Source organism: Venturia canescens, chromosome 8 (genome assembly GCF_019457755.1).
Source record: "Venturia canescens isolate UGA chromosome 8, ASM1945775v1, whole genome shotgun sequence".
Lineage (NCBI taxonomy): Eukaryota > Metazoa > Arthropoda > Insecta > Hymenoptera > Ichneumonidae > Venturia > Venturia canescens.
The window spans coordinates 14,614,450-14,632,838 of record NC_057428.1 but is presented as its reverse complement, the minus strand read 5'-3'; the positions used below and the strand labels follow the sequence as shown (position 1 = coordinate 14,632,838).

The following is an 18,389-nucleotide window of genomic DNA, read 5'->3' as shown; positions in this document are numbered from 1 at the left end:
TATATAAGGAAACATGGAATTTTCTTTGTGCTCAGAAAGGAAGATGACGGCGTCAGAAACATCGAGGTAGCGGCTGTGCAACAATATTAGTGTTAGTGGATTAGATTGCTGGTGGTTATTAGCACACCACCAGTGGCAAGCAGGAGCAGCAGTTAATTAGAAGTCTCACGACGATCAACAATCACCAGAATATCGAAAGGGAAAAAAACGAAACCGAAAAATAGTAAAACGGAGCAAAACCGAAACGAGGCTCAGGAGAGTGAGAGGTGTTCGGGTAACGAAGGTTAAAAAGGAAGCTCCTCTGGAGCGGAGGGGACGCTCGTTTCGTAAAACTACGAAGAAACGCCTTGAATCGACCACGAAATGATAAAATCTCCAAATCTTTCAACCTTTATCGACCTTTCTACGCAATTCTACTCGTTAACGACATGCGAACGACTGTAAACAATCGTCCGAGGTCCGGCAAGATTGACTTCACGCACTATACCTAAATCTGTATATCAAATACACCAACTAAAACGAAATAACGGAGGAGCAAGAGGAGCCAAAAACTGTATGAATCACCAGGATAAATTTAGGGAGAGCGCTTTACGCCACTGGGATTTTTCTCTTAAGTTAATTCGCGATGCTTTGCGCCTTTTCCTCCTTAAATAATGGGCACTTCCGGCCCTCTCGAGGGTGGGGAGGTGCGCGTCGCTTGTGCATTTTGTTGTGCGACGCTGGCCATGAGATTTTTCATTTCCGATGTCATTAAGCACGCAAGTGCCTATAGATTGAATCGCGAAGCGCAAAGTGACTTTATTCAAATTGCAAATCTTAAGTGGACCCTTTTGAGCTCCTACCCGATGGCGTTAGCGTTGCAGCTCCGCGTTTTCCTCACGTTTGTCTCCCCACGAAATTATCTCCCCAAAGGAATAATGTCGCGATCGAGGAATATCGATAATCGAAAAGTTTTAAAGAAATACGAAACAAAAGTAGCGTTTATAGCGCATTTTAAACACGTGCGCTTTGGTTTTTTCTTTTTTTTTTCAATTTGTTTTTTTTTTCTTTTTTCATTTGTGTGTATGTACGAAAACGAAGAGCTCACAAAGAAATCGAAACTGCCACTGGCGAGTTCGCTATAAAATATATATAAAAACAAATCAAATTGCATTTCATGGGGACGAGGCGTGTGTCAGCTCATCTCGTTTTAATGCCAAACGAAAAATAACAATAAACAAAGAATAAGGAGTATAAAGATGATATTTTGACGTTTCCAATTAAAGCATCGTACGTGTCTCGTTGTCTTTCGACAACGAGGAGTGCGGCAATACGACTTTTGGAACGACGACGCGGTTACGAGACGTCGCTGCTTCTTGCTTCCTTTGATCTCGTCGGTTCGTACACTGGAACGAGCTCGTGTGACAATTCCATTAGAGTTACGTATATCTTTCTTTGTATTCGTTTGAAAGTTGGAGCCGACGGTGAAGTTTGTTTTTACCGCACGAGAAGCCCCCCTCCCCCCGCCCCCCCGAGACGCCACAAATTTCCTAATGAATTGATGCTTTTAAACGAATGAAATGAGTTCAACGCGATAAAGTTTTTTCGCGGATTCGGGATATTTTTTGGTCAATCAACGTCGTCGCATCGTGTCACTATGGAGAGCCCCGCGGGGAGCAGGCTCTGACTTCTCTCGCTGTTGTCCATCATATAATTCGATAGGAAGGCTTCACGTGTAATTTGCCGTTGACGAGAGCCGCCGCCGCGTTCCCTCTCATTTCGCTGACATAAGTCGATTAAAAAAATATGACGAGGAAGAAAAAGGGCGAAAAAAATAGCGTTCGGATATTGGCATGAGATTGCCGATCGATAGCTCTTATTCGCTTCGCTTTAATTTCAATTAACGCGCGCCCAGCCCTCTCAACTGTCATTCGGGGGAGGGGGAGAAAAAAAGGAAAAAGTTTGCGCGACTTTTCTGCTCTCGACGCTCGCACGCATTTCATTCACCCTCTTTGTGCTACCACTCGCGCATTTCCCCCGCCAGAGTTCACTTACGCTTCTTTATCCTTATTGAAGACTATTGAAAATGGGAATTTCATTAGACCAATCGTAATTCGATTTATTATTTTTATCGATGTGTCGCGAGCCGCGTTCACGATAACGGTGAAGGAGAAAGTTTCGTCAGAGCAAACGCGCTCGGAGAATCGGAGAGAATGAAAAACTCCGCGTATTCAAGTATCTCGGTGATTAAGCAACTTTTCATTAATCGAGATTGAGACACACGTTTTTCCACATTTTTATTCAACTTTCAAAGACGAAGATTCCTCTTCGCCTTAAATTTACTTCGGCATCGAAGCAGCTGAAAAATGTGACTGCTCGCGTCGTTCCAAAAGTCCTGCGGGTCCAAATGCCACTTTTCTCCATTTCTCACGCAATAACAACCCATTTTCTCAGTCTCTATCTCTCTCACTCTCACTCTCACTCTCACTCTCTTTCGCTGTAACGAGGATAAAAGGAAAGACGAGAAAAAAAAAAGGTGGAAAGGAAAGAGTTGTTTCGTAGTGCCACGGCGGGACGTCGATGAATCGAGAAAATAAGTCGAGAATGAGAAAAATATGCTGCAGCCTGAATAACGTTAAATAACAACGATAATCCACCCTCTCTACGAAGAAGAGTTTTTAATATCACATACACACAAATGTAGTGACACAGTTGTAATCGCGTGCGCTGGGCTTGAAGCTAAATTTAGCTCGTAATCATTTATCCGCTTCTGCGGCGAGACTTTTACGATTGTGCGCTTTTATCTCATCACATAATTTTATCACATGATTGTAACATTATGTATGGACACACACACACACACACACACACATACACATTTCGATCTTGTGGGAGGAGAAAAAGTCGGAGCTTTTTTTATCGCGTAAGTTTTCGTGGCTGAGATTGGAGCGCCAATCGTAAGAGTTCTCCAAACGTTATAGAAAAACGTTTTTAATTCCACGGATGTATGCTAAAGTGTTCCAAATTAATTGAGGTACAATACAGCCAAAGTGAAGAGAAAAAATGAAATAAAATAAAAATAAATACGAGAAAATGAAAGATGAAGAAGCAAATATCTCGAATAAATAATTGACATAGACGAGTACGAAAGTATCCCGAGGCGTGATGGGACGAAGAATAAAAAGTTTAAACAATAACGTGGATGAGTCTTCGACGAGGGAATAAACGTCTATTCGAAACGAAAGATTGAAATATTGCAATTCATTTGAATCGTCACTCTCATTGCGCATTATGAATAAACAGCAGAACATCCATACACACGTAAATCGTAATTTTCATTCATATATTATTAATAGAAAATCAAACAACATTAATTTAGGCCATGTGGAGCGAGAAATTTCGAGTTTTGCGTTGATCCTCGTTGGGTCGTCGGATCGCGGCAGGTTTTTCGGTGATCGGTGTAGATGACTCGGAATCAAAGTTACTTTTGTTGCCTCGAAACTTGGGCCGAATTGAATCCGTTATGGAGAGATGAAAAAAGCATTTTAATGGAGGTTCGATTAATTGACACTCGAGCTGGAACGAGCTGCGTGGAGAATATAAATCGCGCGTCAAAGTCGCTCGCTCTTTTCAGGTAGTTTTTCAGAATTCATTTTCTGTCGGTGAATACATTGAAAAGAGCAACCTCATCTTCGACGTAAACGTCGCCGAATTTTTCGCCTTTACGACAAAACTTTTATCCCTCGCGCGCGCATTTTTACAAAAGAGTACGTAAAAACGAGGGTGGAAGGAGCATAGGAAGAAAAAAGGGGAAATTGTGACGGGTGACGTAGTCGAGTCGCGATGAAAGACGATAATAATTGCGGCGTACCAAAAGGCAAAAAGTCCGAGGGAGATCACAGAGGAACGAGTCCTCGGGGAAATTCGTAAAGTTCGCGTACATATAATACGAAAACGGGTCGTTCTACCCGAGTTTCTGCCAGTTTCGATGCTCGTAAAACTCCTCCTCACCCTTGGTGGTAAGGTGAACACTTGAGGAAAACCATGCTAACCCATTGCCAGAAACTTTCAAACTCCTTCGAGTATACCGCGCCCGCGTGCGAGTTCTCAATTTACGTTTTATCCCAACGTTTTCCCCTTTCTATCGAATATATCAGATTCTCCGATCACTTTAAGATTTCTCTCGTGCGACAATGTTAAAAATGTGGGATCGAGTGACAAAACGTTTACGAGTTCGCGGTATCGAGCCCCCGAATATGCTCACGGGCATATTTGATACATTCCCGAAAACCCCAAACTCCCACAAATCGTTTGATTTCGAATCGAAGTGGAAAAAAAAATAAAAATAAATAAACCCCCCCCCCCCCCCCGCAACGGGGAGCCGTTACGCAGAGAAGTATTTCCGTTCCCGTCGAGCCAATAATTCCGCATTCCCCCATCGAGTGCGTCGAACCCTTTCGTTTTATACCCCCCCGATTTATTTCCGCTTTCGATATCCTTCCGCCCTGAAAAACCTATAAATCAAGAATTATATACCTGCGAATAAGGTGCTTTAAATTCTGAGCACGATGGGCCCCTCGCCGCGAGAAATTGCGAATAAATCCAGCCACCAATGAGCCTCTCGAAATCTCCAGTAATTGGCAAATATATCAGACTCTTTTTGTAGCCGCTAGTTCAAGAGCCAAGCCTTATTTTTCGATAATTGCTCTCTCCCCGGGCATCAACAACGTTGATAAATGCGTCATACCTTTAACGAGTTTTGGCCGACGATTCCCCGATAATATATTTTTCAAATATTCCCTGTTCCTCGGGCACAATTTTTCTCCTTTTTTCTCACAATCCCAAACTACGAGAACATTAGAACGAAAATAAGAGCGGCTACTCCCCCTTCCCCGTTAAATTGCCACTCGCGATTATGCCTGCTGATCGAACGAGGATCAACGTGAAAGAAAATTCAGACAAGGTCCTGTTAATATTATAAATAAAATAAATATCGTATATGAATAAAAATACACATAAATGTGTCTGTATTTATATGTATATATATAGAATATATATATATATATATATATACAAGTAAATACACACGAGGATATATAAACACGAGGTAATGTAAGATAAACGAGAAACCGCTAAAATGAACAATATAAAAATGAATAAAAACAAAAATCGAGCGTTAAACTATTGGATAATATGATGAAAAGAATGAAGAAGAAGGTGAAGAGGAAGAAGAAGAAGAAGAAGAAGAAGAAAAGTAAACAAAAGAGGAAAAAAGCACACTGTTAATGAATTGTAATATTGACTAATTAATTAACGAACTAAACACAAAGGAATTGAATTAGGTTACTCGGGAAAACGCGCGTCGTCCGATCCCAATATTTGTCTCTAAATATTCCTAATTATTATACGTAATATTTGCGAAAATACAAAAGAAAGAGAAACAAGTAAAGTGAAAGATTTAATTTTAAATAAACTGATCGGGACGAATTGAGAGGAAAAAAATAAAAACAAACAAACCCAAAGGAATAATGAAGTAAAAAATATCGTGAAAAAATCGGAGTTTTAATATTTCATAATAAAAAGAACAAACGCGTAGAAATTAAAGGGAGGATTAAGAGAACAAAACAAAAAACAAGAAGAAGAATGAAGAGAGATGCAAAGTCAATCAGGGCTAGAAACGTGTGGGGACCCCCCTGGCGTGCGACGAAGTCGATGCGCGAAAAATGAGAGAATTCGCTGCGCGCTTCGCGCCCGTTATTTCGTCGCTCAAGACGTTTTTCACGCACGCTTTTCGAAATATTCTGCCAAATAAATTTGATAAAATGAAAATCGGTTGAAAAAAAAAAAAAGAAAAAAACAAAAACAAATTAAATCTATATTGACAGCGCGCGTTAATCAATGCAAAGGTCTCTCGTTGTCACAGGAATTCAAATAAACACGGTATTGCGCGTATAATATTCACGATAATAATAATAATAATAATAATAATAATAATAATAACCTGATCGAGGAACAATGTCTTGGGATATGATAATGTTTTTTCAAAAACTAACACTCAATCGATTGCCATATGAATTTGATAATTTTGCAGAGCACCCAGAAAAAATGAACTCACACACTCTCTCTCTCTCTCTCACACTCTTTCTCTCTCTCTCTCACTCTCTCTATAGATATACCGCTAATTGTATACCGACGCACTCATCAAATCGCCATCCTGACGACCGAATCCATTTCCTTAGATAAACAATTAAAAAATTGATGCCCAACAACGCATGAGAATTGTCTCGTGTCGTAGTTAAGGATAAAAAAGTTTTTAAATAACCAAAAAGCCGCGGGATATGCTCAAAATGTAGAGGAATACACTTTCTCGTACATGTTATTGTATATTTAAAAAAAAAAAAAAAAAGAGAGAAAGAAAACGTTCATTTAGGATGAACACTAATAAAAGATATTAAAAAAAAAATAAAAAAACAAACAAACAAAAAAAAAACAAAAAAAAACAAGAAAACAAAAATATATATAAAAATAAGAAAAAAATATGTTGCAATATTAAGGACTGAAAGGACCGTTGATAATGACTGAACGAATATATATGCATATATGAGTGCCCACGTGTTGAACTGTTTGTGAATAAATATATGAAAAGAAAGAAAAAAAAAATACAAACAAAAAACCAAAATGAAAAAAAAAAAAGGGAAAAAATGTTGTACGAGTGTGTCGAAGAATCGAGATGACAGAATGATCGAATAGTTGAATCGTAATACGTAATAAAATGGAATTTAATAATAAATGAATAAAAGAAAAAGAAAGAAGGAAAAAAAGGTACGAGCGAAAGATCGAGGATCGTGGAGAAATATACGAGTGTAGAACTTACGTTAAGATTGATAAAAAAAAAAAACAAACGGGACAAGAGTTTAAAGGGGGTCAGGAAATTCGTCTTATCCGTCCCTTGAGAGACCACGATCCGAAACAGACTAATAATTAAATAAATTTATTAAAACGACAACCAAGAAATGAATGGAGTTGAGCCTGGTGGTGTCTCGTTTGGAGTCTTGATTCACTCGGGGATTTCATGTTTCCTTGTTTTTTTTTTTTTTTTCTCCCTTCTTCATTCAACATTTTATCGTTTATTAACTAAAAATATTTTGTTTCACAGCCACGAAATGGAATGTTTTTTTATTCCAATAACAATTCGAACCGTTAATTGGGGTAAATTGTAATGGAAAACCAAATGAGAGAGCACAAATCCGCGTTAGTGAATCAGAGTTCCAAAGATCGAGTAACGTATGCATTAAAATTGAGTAATTAAAGACCGCAGTAAAATGCACATCGAGCTTTGACTCGGATAAATATACAATAATGCGATGAATTTAAAGTACCGTTAAAGATTAATAACGATATTAGATAAAATGAAATAGCCGCGTCGCTCGTAAGAGCGATTCCCGACGAAAATATCGAGACTCGCAAGACGTCAAGGAAATCCTACGCGTAGATAAAAATTCTTCTTCTTTTTTATTATTTCGAAAAAGATAAAGACAAAAGCTCGAGAATCGATCCTACGTGCGACGCAAGGCGTCTGTACACTCTTTATCATTTGTATTCAAAGTTTACACAAATTTTATCCGACAAGTTTTATCGTATACTTTACAACAACAGCAACAACAAAACTTTTATTCTACTACCTTGTACATGGGACAGGAGGGAGTCGCCCAGCGTCAAAAAGCCGGAAACTATCGCGGAGGGTAGGTCGCGCCAGTACGCGAAGGCGTGCATTCATTCGAATGTGAAAAAAGGGCCCCCGTGGTGGGGCCGGGGAAGAGAAAATAAAAAGCTACAATAAGCCAAATGTACGACGAGATTCCATTAGTCGCGCACACTCGTTTCTAAACCTACCCCCCACGATCGAAATTAAAAATTTTAAAATTAAAAAAAAAAAAAAAAAAAAAAAAAAGATAGAGAGAAAGAAAAAAGAAGAAAAGTGAAGATTTGCGGAACAAACGAAAACAAAGCTAATAACGAAGCCAAGATGGAGAATTGATAAAGAAACACGAAAGCAGGTACGGCGACGTATAACAAATTGTATATTTTGCGCCAACTCGTTTCAATCCTCACACGCGAAAATATGTATAATTATATAGGGAGCAGCACAAGTTTTTTTGGGTCAAGGGATAACGCGTGTCTGGACAACGAATACGCCTCGAGTTTTCCCGCCTCACAAATATGTAAGTTTTCCTCCTCGAGCTTCGTACTTGTAATATCAAAATTTTTATAATATACACAAGCCACACACGCTCACACAGACGCACACTAAGAAATATTTATCTATATGTACGTATGAGGCGTATGCGATAATCAGCATATTCGCGCGAGCTACGAATAACCTCCTTAAAGCCCCAATATTTTCCTTGCATTACGAGCGTTCAATGGACCGCGAGACTCGCGAGTTTATCCTGCCAGATGAAAAAGCCAAAGGAGCCGGTTAACGGAGCGGCGAATCTCGAATTATTGAAAATTGGCATTTCACACGCGCATTTAACGTTATCCGCAGCTGCCCTCGTTATTCTTAAGTTTTTTAATTATCCGCAAGTACAAGGTTGAGCGTTCGTTAGCCGGATGAACAAAACTCGGGGAAAAAAACAATCTCGAAGCCGCTACCCTCCTTAACGACGCATTCGTTTCCTCTCGTGCTTTATATATACTCCAGAAAATCCGAAACTACTCCGCGAACGACCATTACCTGATATAGCCTAAGATCGCTCAACACACACACACACACACACGCACACACACACACACACACACGCTTATCTTCGCGCGTTGCCGGAAATTGCATGGATATTTTTGTATCGTTGAAACACACTCGAATCTAAGTCGCTTATCTCCATCGTCGCGCCTCCTTTTCAGAACCCCCCCGGTGCTCCGTCGCAAATTTACGTATTCGCGAGCCAACGCACACTCACACGGACACATACACACACGCGCACACAGCATAACCGCAGCCCAAAGAAACTGTTGCTTCCGAATAAGAGACGAAGGACGACTTTGCCGCGATAATATGTAATATGCCAATAAGAGTTATATTTATATTGATAATGTTCACCGTTATTTATCGCGTTATTTATCAATATTATTAAAGAGACAAGATTCTATTCGAGAGATTTGAGGAAAATTTTATTAATCGCAGCTTCGTTTCTCCGCGCGCGTTGACGATCGATAAAAGAGCTGTTTGAAATAACGATTGCTTGTACATAAACCAATAAGGAGAGTCGCTTTGCAGGGCTGCGAAACGATCTCGATTTTCTCAGCAATAGAATAACGACACGTTTGTTGCACAAGTTCGGAGAAACGTAACAACGAGAGCGAATTCTTTCAATAAATATATTTACGATAAAAGTGCTTAATCTCCGTTGTTGTTTGAAATAAAATTACGTTGTTGTTGCTGTGATCGCTGTTTCTCGCAAATCGTTTAGTTCGTCGTTATTGACCAACGATCGAATCAACGAACATTATCACAAATGCACATTGAACGTGTGTACAAACATATAGATTTATCTACAGAGCAAAGCAAGCGACGAGGCGGCGGTAAGGGTTGAGGAGGGTCGGGAGTAGAAAGAGGATGAAATTTTTAAATATCGGGCGGAGTCGTCGTTGGTCGAAAAATTTTTTAACTACCTACATACGATTGCGTATATTGATTATTCAAAAGAATTTGAAACAATTAAACACGGGAAATTATGATAATCACTTTTGTATTTTTACGTAAAATAACCATGACCTAGAAATAATAATTAACGATAATACGTAAGATATTAAAAAGCCAAACAAACAAAAAAGGGATGAGGAGAGTCGATAAAGCGATTAAAATAAGCCAAGCGCGCGGTGTGGGTGAGAAGAAGGGAAACCGAAAACACACAATAAAAGGCAAAACGCAAAAACGACATGTTACTGCGTAACTTTTCATACGAGAGTGTTGCCTTGCGAGTGCGTGCGTGCGTGCGTGCGTGCGTGTGTTTGCGTGCGTGAAAGTCGTGCGAGATATGACACACACAAGATTAAACGTAAGAGTGCGACGATGCGATTATATTGTTTAAGAAAAAACGGGGTGAGAAAAAACGCAGAAAAAAAAAAAGCAAACAAACATAAGAAATTGTTTCCGTAAGTGTAATTGAGGAGTCGAGGGTGAGTGGCCTGCTTTGTAACGAGTATATTTGTAAATGCAACCATGCCGTTGCCTCGAGTCGACGCGATTCGGCCGATTCCAATGCAAATATCGCGGTATGAACGAGATAACAAAAAATAATGAGAGTCGGGAGAGAAAATCATTCACGATTATTATTATAGATTATTATTAAATATATATATATATATATATATATGGAAAGTGCGCTCCTGAAAAACCGACGATCGTTCGCACCTTAAAAACACGTCGGGAGTCGTTGTTGTTGCTAATTTTTCTTTTTCTACAGCAATGCGAACACACTTTCCGACTAAAACCATAGCATACACAATGACCACATATGAATGAAGTGTCGCGCGATATCATTAATCGCCCACGAAACTAGCGTTCACGGACTATTCATGTATATCGTTTGCTTAGGCCGTAATTATCGAAATGAAAAGAAAAAACAAAACAAAATATATTGAAGATAATAAAAAAAAAAATGGAAAAAAAAAGAAAAATTTTTAAAACAGAGAGAGAATACGAGAGAAGGTGCGAGAAACCAACAACGTGAGCGTACACACTCGTATTGACAAGCCACACGCGACGTTGCGTTTTTGTACATAAATATTGCCATCGTAATAATATTGATTAATGTTATGCGTAAGTATAAACGAGAGGGTGTATGGGACGAATATTAAGGGGGCGGGAAGGGAGGAGGAGAAAATAGAAAATAGCGCGTTTTAATCGAAATTTCGTTGATATTTCGTTGGCGTTACGATTCAATGTGGATGGCGCGACTCTGCTGAGGCCAAAGTCACCGAGCCCGGGATCGAGAGCAGTTTTTACTTTTTATTTATCTCAATAATCGCGAGTTTCGTAGAGTTGAAAAACCTCGGGGACTGGGGATCGATTTTTGTGCAAGGCTCAGTGTAAATTTGGTCTTTAGGTGTGAAGAAAAAGCTCGGATCGCGTTGAGTTTTTTAGATGGTGATAAAAAAAAGGTAATTTCGTTAATTCTGAACGTTCCAAGGTTTTGTTGAGCAAATTCGCCTAAATAAAAGCAAGAACGCGAAGGAAAAATCATTCTCTCACGCTCGGTCAAACTTCCCATCGGATAATCAAACGATGGTAGGAAACTGGAAGAAACGTTGCGTACATCGATGCTCTCGTACGTACGCTCTCAAAATACTTAAAAGTCTTTCTCTCACTCTCGATCTGTCTTGACTATACCGAATAATGAGAAAAACAAAAGAAAACTAAAACGAGGAAGATTCAAAGATGGAAGAGACGAATGGCTGTCGTATAATTAAACGTAACTCAAACCTATCTCGTAGTGTTCGTTCCAAATCTTAAGAGCACCGTCTATCGTAGAGAATCCTAGTCCGTAGCAATCGCAGCGAAATCTTCCACGAGCTTCAATCCGCGAGTTTTAAAAATTCGCAAGAAATTATAACCCGAAGAGTTAATGACGCTAAGGAGAGTCGAAAGCTGGCTCCGTCGACTTGACGAAAAATATTTTCGGCCACTAACACCCGCCGCGCCCACACACACACACACACACACGCACACACAACATTTGCTCAAATATATTTTCACGAATAAAATCTTTTCTTACTTTTCCCCTTTCATTCTCCAAATAAATGTTCGTGCGCGCAACTTTTGCTACAGATATTTCGTCAAATCGATCGTAAAAGCTCGGGATAACACTCTGTCAGTAATCGTATTTGTATAAACGCTTCGAAATTAAATCTCCCTAACTACAACCCATTTTCCCTCTCCCCCTTTCTCTCTGTTTCCCCATTTCCCTCCCTCTCTTCTCGGTCTCTCTTTCTCTTAGTCTCTAATGTATTGTCTCTCGCGAATAACACGTAGGCATCCGTTAGAATTCGAAAGAAAAAAAAAAACTCAACAAAAGCTGGGGAAAAAAATTAAAAAACGAAAAAAACAAAAAAAAAACAAGTGCGAAAAAAACCGACCCGAGCTAACCGTAAAGCGCATCATTAAAGAGATTGAAAATCCGACTAACAGAGAGTATGACACGAAATTGATGACTAATGGTTCAGTTCCAATGGGATGCGTGAATCGTTTCCATCGAAGCAATTCGTTGCCTGATTACATACCGGGCGAATTACGCCGTACTATTTAATAGGGCCTAAGTATCGATTAATTCGTATGCGAGACTCGAGCGAACCGAGTCCATGGACGAATCTGACACTTCATTTATCCCTCGAAGTAGATTCTGAATAAATTCAATGAGGGGATGGTAATTGGCGGGATGGAAACCGCGGTAAAACCCTATTTTCGCAACACCCAGCGCGTTCCTCTCTCTCTCTCTCTTTCTCTGAGTCTGTCTCTGCGTCTCTGTCTATCTCTTTCGTAATTTTCTTTTTCCTCGTTCTCTAAGAAGCATTCGAGTGAGAGACCGTGCGAATTATTAGCCGAATAAACTTTGTTATCGAATGCGGGAGATTAGCCGAGAAGCGTGTGGTTCGTGTTGACGGAATAGTAACTATGGCGACGAGTAGAATTCCGTTTTTCTCGGTGTATCATTTTCGCGGTTAAAGTAAATAAATTATAATATTAAATCGAGGAAGCAGCCAATTTTCGTCGCAACGAATAAGCGATTTTAATAATCTGCCTGGTCCGTTGGGGCTCCGACGTAAGAGAGCGAGCGAATGTGATTGTGTATTTGTGTGTGCCTGGATGCATGTCAGCGCACGTTGCGACGAAAATGTTTCTCCCTCGTATTTGTTGAGACAAAATACACGAAAGAATAATTTATTTAACGAATAGCTAATAAACAAATGGTACCGAGACACCTTGACGTTTTCCAATCTCAAATAAGCCTCGTTGTAATCTGCTGGCAGAAAGAGCTTCACCAATAATCTCTTTGTTTTTCTCTTCCGAAACGAGGACTAATCATTTTTTTCAAATTCCCCTCAAAATACCAAGATTTTATGACTATCATTTTTCCTCGGCTCCACGATTCGATGCAGTCGATTGACATGAATTAAATTGTATGTGAACTGTATTATTAAGTGTAAAAACAAAGAAGAAAATAATGTGGGAAAAGATTATATTGAAAAAAAAAAAAAAAAAAAAAAAATACAAAAACAAAAACAACCAAAAAGAAAAAAAAAGCGAACACAATTTATTAATAATTATAATAATAATAATAACGAGAGGGAAAAAAAAGTTGAAAGGCAACCGAGATTATACGATTAATAGTGTGACGACGAGCCATTAATGGATCTTCCAATGGAACAATTCGTAAATGTAATGACGCCCGAAACGACGTTGTACCGCTAATTAGTAATTTTAAGAAAACTACCGATTGTACTGAAGAAAAAAAAGAAGGAAAACAACAACATGTGTTAATATTAAATATGAACAATGTAATTCCCTTGTAATTACACATATGAAATACAGAAACATATTACTAATATTAAAAGTTAATAATAAAATTGACACATCGCTGAGTTCTTTAATTATGGAATTTATTTATTTTTGCACAGTTTTTTCAAGCAACTGCGCGCGTCTTATTTTTTGATACGTTGATCAACGAATTCAAAACGACGACAAACCTACGTTACCATCCTAAATTCTTGAGCTTGCTATCCGACCGAGCGACAGTGATGCGCATCGATATTTTACTGCCAAGTAGTAACGGCCAATGCGAGGCAGACTGGGAATTGTGACTCGGCCGATAAGAATCCATGCAACGAAGCGACCGTTGGTTTTGAGGTGATCCATCACTTGTTCAGTCGGTAAAAATCCTGCTGCACGATTTATCCCGAGTAGCTTGATATTTGAAAGAAAATACGAGTTTCGCGCTATTCTCATTTTATCAGAAAACAAGGTGCAACTTTTATTTTTCGCAAAAAATCTAGCGTGCCCGAGTAAACCGTGCAACCATTTTGCAGCTTCTCAAGAATGAATGAAATTTTGATTGCACAACTTCCACGTATCAACTCTACCGGAAACACATTCTACCAGAACACTTCTATCGGTAAATGTACAAGTCGCAACGACTGTGCCATGAAAATAAATCATTTTGAAAATTTTTACCACCTAACACATCTACCGTCTACGAGAAAACATTTCTGCCACATAAATTTTCCATCGTATTACGCAGCCACCCCACTTTCGTCGATAAGGTAGGTTTTCCAATCAAGGTTAATAACTTTGATCAAAAATAAAAAATATTCACCAACATCTGTTGTTACAATTGTTTGGTAACATCGTACACGGTGAACCTATGAGGAAAAAAATTATTCCGCCATTTGACCTCCATCTTTTTTCATAGTGACCGAATTAACTTTTTCTTTACAAATCGTAGAGGTTCATTATTTTAAAAAAATATATAGTTTGATGAATTGTCAAAACGTCATGTATTTTGATCGTTCAAATAGACACTTGTAACATCAAAACCATTTTTCATGTTTCGTGCACTCATATTTGTGAAAAAAATTGTTGGTCTAATTACTCACGTTTACAGGAACGGCCCTCGATCTTCTTCCTACCTTTTTTCTCCGCGATCCTCGCGCTGTCCGTCTTCGTCCACGATCCTCTCGCTCTCCCTCCTCCTCCACGATCGCCCTATCCTGCTGCATGGTTCCGATCATAAAGAACTTTCCCCATATTTTCCACACACTTTTATTCCAATGTTTCTTCGTGTTTCGATTATCGTGTGATAATCGATTAATTATCACAAATTTATACTTTGCTGGTCTCTTTTACGAGGACGAACTTGGGTTTATTCACCAAAATTCGATTTTACACCGACGCGAGAAAAAAAACTCGCTATTTAATTCTACTGATTAAATATGAATTTGAACGTTTTAATATTATTGAAATAATGAACACGTGACAACTGAAGATTTTGAAATTCCTATGAAAAGCGTTTTTGCGCAAATGCATAAGCCAATGTCGAGTAACAGAAACATTTGTAGCGACGACTTGTACCGCCGTTTCCTGAAGAATCGAGCGCGCCCGCGTGGCTGCACGCGTGGTCGGTTGCTCGCGTCCTATCGTTAGCATTTGACCAGTAAAAACTGTTCGTAATGCTGTACATAGCTGCGGTTATACGTGTTGCGTGCATTGCTCAGCGTGCAGCGTTTGCAACTCCGACTTATCTGCATGGAATCTTGCCTGCGCGACTTCAAAGTGATACAGAAACTGTATCGAGTTCGGAGCTGTGTCTAACTATCAATATATTGAGTAGATTTACAGACTGTCCGTCTTCGCTTGCCGACAACCCCATGGCTTTAGGACCGTGCGTTTGGTGCTTTGCTTTGCGTTGCGTTGCTCGGGGTACGGTTGCATCTTAGCTCGCTTGCGAACACGCACGCGTGCGAGCATACACACGACTCTCGAAGCTGCGTTACAGGCGTCGCTAAATAACTGTTTCTGTTACGGGCCCTTGCCTCGATATCATTTTCCATGAATCGCCGAAAATTTTGGGAATTGATGCGCAAAATTTATCGAGATAATGATGTCGAGTACGAAAGACATCCGCATCGGCTTGTCCGCATTTATTGCGTCAAAAAAGGGACTCAGAAAAGAAAGGAAAAAAATTGTATACTCGTAACGAACGACAAAAACGAAGGAATCATTATTTTTCATTAAATTTTAACGTTAACATTCGTTTCGTTGTATTTTCGTGTGTTTTATCGTTATAACCGATCCTACATTTTTTCGTTTTTCTACTTCGTTATTTGGGTGACCGATCAGTTGCTTGCTTGAGTGAGAGTGAAATAATTGTTTTTATCAAATTTATGACCGATATCAACTGGTTGCTATTCTATTTGTTTGACTATTTATTATTTATTCATAATTCCATTGGATTTTCGATTGATTGAAACAAATTAAATCGTAGGAAAAGATTACTTTAGTCACAAAGGATAAAGTAGAATTCCATACGTCGTATTTTGTGTCCCGTTTTCTCAATTCACTCTGGAATCTACAATCGACGATGCGCGACGTTAACCAACAGAACCGACGCTCCGCGCTGCTCCTCACCCCACGCCCGCCGAGCGGTGAATGAGGCGAAATACGTTCGTGCTCTCTCTCCTGCCTCGCGCTCCGGGCAGTGCCCACCCCTCCCCCCACCCGTTGGCTGGCCGGTTCCTGTGTCCCCACTCCGCTGCCGCTACGAAGCAAAATCACTCGGCCGAGCACCACACCAAGCGTAAGCGCGTGAACGTAAACACGTGACGAACGTAAACAAACTGAACAAATTGAGCATCGAAAATATTGAAATATCACAATTTCCCACATCGACCGATTGCCATCATTTTATCAATGCACAAAAATGTATGAAGCCAATATAATTCATCCAATATAATTCATGCTGGTTCCTTCATGCATTGCAAATAGAAACTGAATGTTTACATTCATTTATTCCGTATAGCTATAAAATCGGAAAATATTCCATTCGACCAAAAATTATCATGCTATGAAAATATTTTGTTCTTTATGAACGTATAAAAATTTCTAAAATACTTGCGAGTTGAAAAACTACAATTCAACGACAACGACATATTTATATTTAATTTTTTCAATTAATTAATTTATTATCAATGAATAAACCAATCAATTCATTCAACAAATTTCATTCAATTTAAATTATTCATTTTTCTGGTGCACTCATTACGATTTAGATTCGAGTTGTTTAAGTTATTCCTCCCTCGCTGCCTTTTTTACCGCTGGCTGGTCTTTCGGTCGGAAACCTTCTCATTCGTCAGCATAAAATTGAATTCGCATTTTATTAATTCGCTGAAAATCGAGTAGAATTTCGTTCATCTTATTCATTGCTCCATTCTTATCAATTGCATTTTGCGATTTTATCTTCCATCGAAATTTTATCCTCGACAGTGAAACTCGTCGGCGCACCGGCGGAGCTGCGATCCAGTGCAGCAAAAAAGCTCCCATTTCTCACGTCCCGTAATGTCAACTGCCCTACAACTTCAACTGCGTTCGCCTCCGTATGAAAACTGCTACAACCCGTGAACATCAACGCCCTCCGTCGGTCCATCGCATCTCCACCTGAACGACGCCGGATTCCCGGTACCGGAAGTAGGTCTGCAGGGGAGCAGCGATTAACTTTAGTTGACAAATGGGATCGTCGAGTGTCGCTTCTCCAAGATTCCTCATTTCGTTTTCAAACATGTCTCCAAACGAGGTAAAATGCAGTGGAGCTTTATCAACGAGCGAACAGCACGGAGCCTGGAAGCGGAGAACCGGAAATCGCATTCCTTACCGACCGAGTAATTTAGTAACAATTTAGTAGACACCTGCACTGTCGCGTATTCCGAAATATTTCCAAGTGATCGATACTCATGAAAAATGTTGAATGTCTCAATAAAATTAATTGTCAATTATCGGTCAGGATTTCGTCAATTAAATTTGGCGTTACAGAATTCGGATGATCAATTCCGACGACAGCGATCGAGTCAGTATCGAAGACCGTCCCCCATTTTTCAACTCCAATCCATCAATCGGTGGCATTATTTCTAATAATAAATTATTGAGTCGAGATAGAAAAAGTTCGTTGTGTCTAGCGATCGAAAGATGTCGAGACAGGCTGCTCACGTGTGAAGAGGCTGTGCGTGTTTCTCGCCGAAGAGAAATAGAGCAAGGTAGTATGACAAACGGCCATTGCCACAGTTTGAGCTTTTTACCGCATAGGCGCGTCTGCATCGGCCAGTTTTGATGAGAAAAAAGGGGCGGTGGGGGGGGGGGGGGGGGGGGGGGGAAGGGCCAACGAGAAGCGGTGGTTTCCGGTCCAGGAACGAAATCGCCGTGTTGAAGAGCCTCGGCGACCGATAACACGGGCGAGATGAAGATATCTGAGGGAGCGAGGTTAAGCCTCATTTTTCCAGTTCAGTTGGGCGAGAGTGATGCTAACGGAGGAAGACGGTTGGGGTCAAGAAAAAGTGCCTTCGAGATGATCGTTCCGAGTCCTCCAATTTTCTATACGGGCCAATTCAAACTCAGCATCAATAGAATCGAATGGAAAACTCGAAATATTCTTCACTAAAGCTTTTCGATCATTTCGGACCTCCCGTCCCCACGGCTTGACACCATCAAATGGCTGTTCCCACTGAATCGAATCCACTGATTTTCCAGGACAGTAGTCGACCAGTGGTTGCACCAAACTCTATCGTTAACGTCATCGATAAACGAGAGAATCGAACATTCTGATGGATGAAAATTCCTTCAACTCACTTAATACAGATTCTCCATT

At 39.8% G+C, this 18,389-nt stretch overlaps 1 protein-coding gene across 3 annotated transcripts in view; it reads left to right on the top strand.

Moving 5' to 3' along the window:
* nAChRalpha6 (nicotinic acetylcholine receptor alpha6) overlaps positions 1-13,609 on the top strand; it is a 190,862-nt gene extending 177,253 nt beyond the window's left edge. For 2 of the 3 annotated variants that reach the window (XM_043427002.1, XM_043427001.1), the window contains exon 14: positions 36-13,609. The gene's annotated coding sequence lies outside the window, so the exon portion shown is untranslated. The remainder of the gene's footprint in view (positions 1-35) is intronic. The other variant, XM_043427003.1, reaches the window with a different exon arrangement.
* The last annotated feature ends 4,780 nt before the right edge of the window (positions 13,610-18,389 follow it).